Source organism: Bidens hawaiensis, unplaced genomic scaffold, assembly GCF_021521415.1.
Source record: "Bidens hawaiensis isolate Kalapana, Puna unplaced genomic scaffold, B.hawaiensis_p1.1 tig00053341_1, whole genome shotgun sequence".
NCBI classification, from domain to species: domain Eukaryota; kingdom Viridiplantae; phylum Streptophyta; class Magnoliopsida; order Asterales; family Asteraceae; genus Bidens; species Bidens hawaiensis.
The window spans coordinates 60,083-66,756 of NW_027499615.1; the positions used below are offsets into that span (position 1 = coordinate 60,083).

Sequence of the window (6,674 nt, forward strand, 5' to 3'; positions counted from 1 at the left end):
CTAGGGCGTTCGTTGGGTCCTTTTAAAAAGTCTTTTTTATTATTATAAAAGTGATTAGCATTAGTGGTAAAAACCCATGTTTTGATTTCGTAAAAGAGGTGTTTCCAACTCTGTGCGATTCTTCCCTAGATATAATAGAGAGAGCATTTTTTTATAGTAGGAAGAGGATCAAAAGTTAGAAGATTCGTTCTAACGGGCTGATAAACGTCATCATGGCCCATTAGAAACTGCATTAGTTTTATTAAATGATTAAAATCATTGAATTGCTTAGATGCCTCAAATGAGCACGAGGGTAGTTGCACTATTGCATCAAATTGTTTCCACATCGTTTTTAACCTGTGATAATAATCAGAAACAGAACTTCCATTTTGAGACATAGAATTAATCTTTTGATATAAGCTAAATACGACAGACCCATCCACTTTATCATATGTTTCTTTCAAATCCTCCCAAACTTCTTAGGCAAGTTTGGATTAGACCTGCCCTACATATAATTCTTCACACACATAATTTAAAATTCATGTAAGAACGACTGAATTACACCCATCCCAATGAGAAACTAAGATTTCATTTTCAGTAGGTTTTTTGCAAGTACCATTTATAAAACCAATTTTATTTTTCGCTTGAAGAGCAAGATTGAAGGCATTGGCCCAAATAGTGTAGTTTTCCGTACCTTTTAATTTTATGTTAACAATAGTTAAGTTACACGAGTCACTAGCATGAAGATAAAGGAGATCACTCGCATCAAGCTTACTTATTAAAGTGTCGGACATTGTCAAAAAATAACAAAACTGTAAACAAACAAAATGCAAAAGATAATAGCACTAAGTTCTGGCAACTAAACCTCAATTGAGTAAACTGGCAGCTGCTCCAGGTTCCAAATAGATAGGGACCAGCAGCTGCTCTAGAATAAGAGTCGTTTATTAGAGCCTCGAGACTTAGATCAAATAACCGGACAAGTCTTTTATTAATTTAAAAAACAGTAGTTACAAACCTTTATTATAATAATCAAATTGATTTAACAACCACTACGTATCCTTAAATCCAGAAGGTACAACAGCAGTAAAAAAAGGTAGCGGAATATAGGATTAAACAGTTTCAATAGTGATACCGATTAAGCTACAAACAAGCTGAACTAGTAACCGCATCAATAACTCAAAATCTAATCCAATACACACAATAAACAAAAAATAACTCAACGGATATGGAAGATGCCGTAAGTCACCACTCAATCAACAACAATCCAAAGCAAACAGGATTGATCAGTAATTATCAAATAACGAATCGATAGATTGTTCCAGAAAAAAACGATACCACAAACGATATTAAAAGTAATTGAATACGTGAAATTTCAAAAAGATACAAACGATTTAAGAGCAACCTGGCTCTGATACCATGTCATAAACTGGCAATCGATGTTCTTATTGATGAAATTAACATAAAATACAAAGAAAAATAGATGAAGACGATGTGGGTTTGAAACCCTAACAATCGTTAACAGGACTAAAAACTCTAGAGTTTCCAATTTGCGATGGGAGTGATCTTTTTGTGATGTCTTGCAGAATCTGGATGACGCAAGCACACAGAATGAAACTCAATCAATCTTGTTTCTGACCAAAAATAACTACTGCAGGTTGTAGGGTAAGAGGCGGCATCAAGAAACTTCAAGAGGGAGATGGGCCACAAAACATTATCACATGGAAAATGATGTCCAATATGAATTCAACTCCAACGTGCCCATACGAAATATATAAAAACCAAGATTAGCAAATTAACAATAAAGCTAAAATATAAAATATATAAATTAACAAATTCTAATGAAACCCCAAGTTGAATGAAATTCATCCAAATTTGGAAGGAAATATAAAGAAAATCCAACTCAAATTCTTTAAAAAAATTAACGAGCTTTAATAATTGAGGCGAGTGTGTTAAATGTGAGTTCACGGGTTGCATGTGTAAGAAAGAAGTGAGAGAATGCATGTGTGTAAGTGAGAGTTCTTTTAATTGCTTGGTGAATTGTAAAATGTAAATGAACAGGAAAACGTAAATAACTTCTAATTTTAAAATAAACCAACCATAATAAGAAGATAACTTATTCACCAACAAATCATCTTTGGTCACTAAACTTTATAATTTCTCCAATTGCCCATTCGAGATCAACCGCACCACCTTATTTTTCAAGTGTTGCTTATGTTTCATGCTGTTTAGACCACTTCCATTAGCAAATTATTAATGGTTTGTTTTACTATTTGATAAAAAATAAAAATTAAAAATCAAGCAAATAGACCAAACTAGTTTGCACCACCAAACCAATTTGCAAACTAGTTCACTGTCACATGTCAAGATATTTATGGTCTTGTTTTTAATATCTTTTCCCTTTATCTTTCACACTAATTCGTTTTAGCTATAATATTAATTTTTTTTGAATAACTTTTAATATTTATTTATTTTTAATCTAAAAACATAGTCTTGTTAGTTTTTTTTTATGAACATACAAGTATAAAATTTATTACAAACATGGTTTGTAAAAAAATATATTTTTAATATAAATAAATATTAATCATTACTGATTTTTTTTATTTATTTAAATCTTTTGAATTAAAAATATATTGTTTATTTTAGATAAAGAAATAATTTTTTATATTTACATTCACTTTTAATAAAAAAACAACAATTATAAATTATATTTACTTAGTAAAAAATAGTGAGGATTGAGTTGCTAATGAGTATAGAAAAGTTTGGTTGGATTGTGTTGGGTAGGTGGAGGGATAAATTAGTTTTATAATAAAGATTGGTTTGGGTTTATGAATGAGGATAGTCTTATCAAGTGTTGCTTAACAAGGTATTATTAAGTATTAACATATCATGTGAGTAACCTGTAACGGATTCTCATGGTTAAAAGAAGAAATTTACTTTCGCAACTATTGTTATGGTAATTTAGGTTGTTTGTGTAATTAGGCATGGAGTAATAGTAAGCTTAGATCCACTACTAAATCGGGTGTTCATAAACGGGCAAGATGATAGGTACACTATAGCTTTCTTCACATTTAATAACGAGACGGTGGAAATCCCAGAAGAATTTGTAGATGATGAACACCCTCCCAAATTCAAGCCATTTGATCATTTTAAGTTTCCTAAATATTTTGTCTTTCGTTTATTTCTCTTTAGTTTGTTTTGTAATTGGCTTAGAAAGCCTTCCTATGCAATGAAAATAAAAACTTACAAAAAGGACAATAATTTCATTGATGATTGTTTCGTGATGTTACTAGCATTGGCTGGATTAAAGCATATCTCTTGTGACGTAACTAGCCAGGTCAATCCTGGATAGATTTGAGTAGCCAATTGGTCCTAAGGATATAGAAGTCGACGTCTTTCAGGATGCCCACGACCAATTTTAATTCCAAGTTCACGAGTTATAACAACCAGCTTTCGTCACACCAACACGAAAAAGGTATTCAACAACTCATTGTCTCATTTGGTACAATTTAGTTCGAAGGCCACCAATTCTAACAAGCATTAGTTCATATCAGCAAAAATTGCCATCAAAGAGAGATCAAGAACAATGAATGTGAAAATCATAGAAGTACATGAGTATATAGAACAAGCATTTATGGCATGCGTCACCGTTGGAGAAAGGAACAATGAGAAACAGTTCGTCTCCAATTTTCCTCACCCCAAGACTACCTAAAATGTCTAGAATGAAATCTTATATAAAAGCTAATTCGCAAATTGGCCATCGTTGTTACAGTCACCTTTATCTTAATTTTGTTGTCCATCAGTAATCAACAGTATATATTATCTGACAAACCTTAAAACATAATTTTTCTTTTTCCTTAGTCTATCGCTTCTTCTGACAAACTTTTGTTTGATCAAAATTTGTTTTCTAGTGGTGTGATAGACCATGGTTTTGGGCCACGCTCCCTGCGGACAATGCGGCTGAAATCCCGTCATAGGTAGTTCAGAAAAACGGAAAGAGAAATCTATATATTGAAGAAAGGTTTACATGCTCTTCAAAATGGCCAGTTGGACATCTATATGGACTTAGAAAACGGCTTGAAAAGGAGCAAACAGATGATATAAATGGGCTACTTTCTTTTTCTTTATCTTTAATAAAAGAAATTGGGCTTGCTTGTTAGAGTTGTCAATTAAGAAGAACTATCTTTGTTCAAGTCAGACATAAAATCATTCAAAATCTTTGGATTTAACTCATAAGAGCCTCCACTACAAGGTTAAAATGGTTAGTTGAAATCAGGTTTCCCACTTAAAGAAAATACATATTTGACATAATAAATGATTCTTGAATTACTTCTCTCTTCACACTTCCAACACACAAATTATGAACCCAAACAATCCAAGAAGTATTTCCTAAGCAATTTTATAGCCTATTCATGTTGTTTCACTTTTTCTCCAAACCAAACTTCCTCCAAGAACCATCTAACTCTTTCCTTATATATACATCCAACTTAATCAACTTATCTCCACCAAACTTTCAATTCCTCCCAAAAGTAACCATGTCAAAGATTAATGGCAACGGTGTGTCTGACTCATCGGCAACTAGGCGTCTTCCCACCCCAGGAAAAGCCACCGTGCTAGCAATCAGCAAGGCCTTTCCGAGCCAACTCGTTCCACAGGATTGCTTGGTTGAAGGCTATTTCCGTGACACAAATTGTGCCGACTTTGCATGAAAGAGAAACTCGAACGCTTGTGTAAGCAACTTTATTTTATTGTGACGACATGTCGTTGCTAAAAGGTATGCCGGCGATAAATTCACAAATAGGGATATGTCGTCGGGAAAAGTTCGTCGTATCAGACTACTTTCTTCTAGTAGTGAATGTAGGAAAATTAAGTCAAATGTCATTTAGTAAGATTTTTATTTTTATAAAACAATATATATATATATATATATAGGTATTTGGTTTCGTCATATCGGTAGCAAACACCTATTTTGCTACAGATTTGATCCGTAGCTACAAATATCATCCTTAATCTATCAAATCATATTTTGACGGTTTTAACTGAAGGGGGGGGGGGGGGTTGTCACTATTTTAGCTAGACGTTTTGCTACGGATTTTTATCTAAATACTTTTTTGCTATAGAGTTCAACAAATAATTTGACTATGGGTGTTACCTACAAGTTTTGCTACGATTTTTGCTACCAATTCCCTTAGGAATCTAGCAAAATTTCGTAGCAAATACGTATTTGTGAACTAGTGAGAATTTATTTTTGTAAATTTTCTTAATCCTTTTGTTGGTTTTGAAATGATAGGCAAAACAACTACTGTGAAAACCAGATACACAGTAATGTCAAAGGAAATCCTTGACAAATATCCAGAACTAGCAACAGAAGGCACAGCAACTATTTCTCAAAGGCTCAGCATAGCAAACCAAGCTGTAACCGAGATGGCGAAAGAAGCTAGTTTAGCATGTTTCAAACAATGGGGGAGACCTGTTGAGGACATCACTCACATAGTCTATGTTTCCTCAAGCGAAATCCGTCTTCCAGGAGGTGATCTCTATCTTGCTAGCGAGCTAGGGCTGCGAAATGATGTTAATCGCGTAATGCTATACTTTTTAGGATGCTACGGAGGTGTTACAGGCCTTCGAATCGCTAAAGATATCGCGGAAAACAACCCTGGAAGCCGAGTATTATTGACCACTTCCGAAACCACCATTTTAGGGTTTCGGCCACCAAACAAGTCCCGACCATATGACTTGGTCGGGGCAGCTCTTTTTGGAGATGGAGCTGCAGCAGCTATTATTGGTGCAGACCCCATCTCCAATGTTGAGTCCCCGTTTCTAGAACTGAGCTACGCGATGCAGCAGTTCCTTCCGGGGACTCATAATGTGATTGATGGACGGTTGACCGAAGAGGGGATAAACTTTAAACTTGGACGCGACTTGCCTCAAAAGATTGATGATAACATTGAAGGGTTTTGCAAGAAGTTGATGGAGAAAGGTGGTGGTGGTTTGGAGGACTTTAATGAGTTGTTTTGGGCGGTGCACCCAGGTGGTCCGGCGATATTGAACCGGTTGGAAAGTACATTGAAGTTAAGAGGGGAGAAGTTGGATTGTAGCAGGAGGGCTTTGATGGATTTTGGGAATGTGAGTAGTAACACTATATTTTATGTGATGGAGTATATGAGGGATGAGTTGATGAATAAAGAGAATGCTGAAGAGTGGGGACTTGCTTTGGCTTTTGGCCCGGGGATCACTTTTGAAGGCATTCTTTTACGTAGTCTCAATTAAGTGAACACAAGTTAACAATTCAAGTATTAATATTTATATAACACTAAGTAAGAAAATATAAGTATGTCACCCTTAGAATGCATGTTTCATGTTAATCATGAACATTGCAGCCTTCATTTCTAGTTATTGCAAGAAGATTATGTTCAACTATTATTTTCATAAGCTTTAACTTTTATGTGTTTTCGGATGTAGCAAGTCGTGTGTTTCCATGTTGTCCACTAATCGGGCTATGCTGACGAATAAACTATTGAGATTTACAGGTACAATTTTACATGAGTCATGTGTCACGCAACATCAACACTAGAAAACTGATTATTGCAACAATAATTTACTATGATAAAAAGGGTAACGAAACTTCTAGCTACCAACAATCATTGATCTCTATTCTAGTTAAAACCGGCAACGATAAACTAAAATGAAGTTAAAAA

General features: G+C 34.5%; 1 pseudogene across 1 annotated transcript; it reads left to right on the forward strand.

Annotated features, from left to right (window-relative positions):
- Positions 1 to 4,318: 4,318 nt before the first annotated feature.
- On the forward strand, positions 4,319 to 6,424 carry LOC143600091 (type III polyketide synthase A-like; annotated as a pseudogene). The gene is made up of 2 exons (XR_013147414.1): positions 4,319 to 4,706; positions 5,267 to 6,424. The product of XR_013147414.1 is annotated as a type III polyketide synthase A-like (transcript).
- Positions 6,425 to 6,674: the final 250 nt, after the last annotated feature.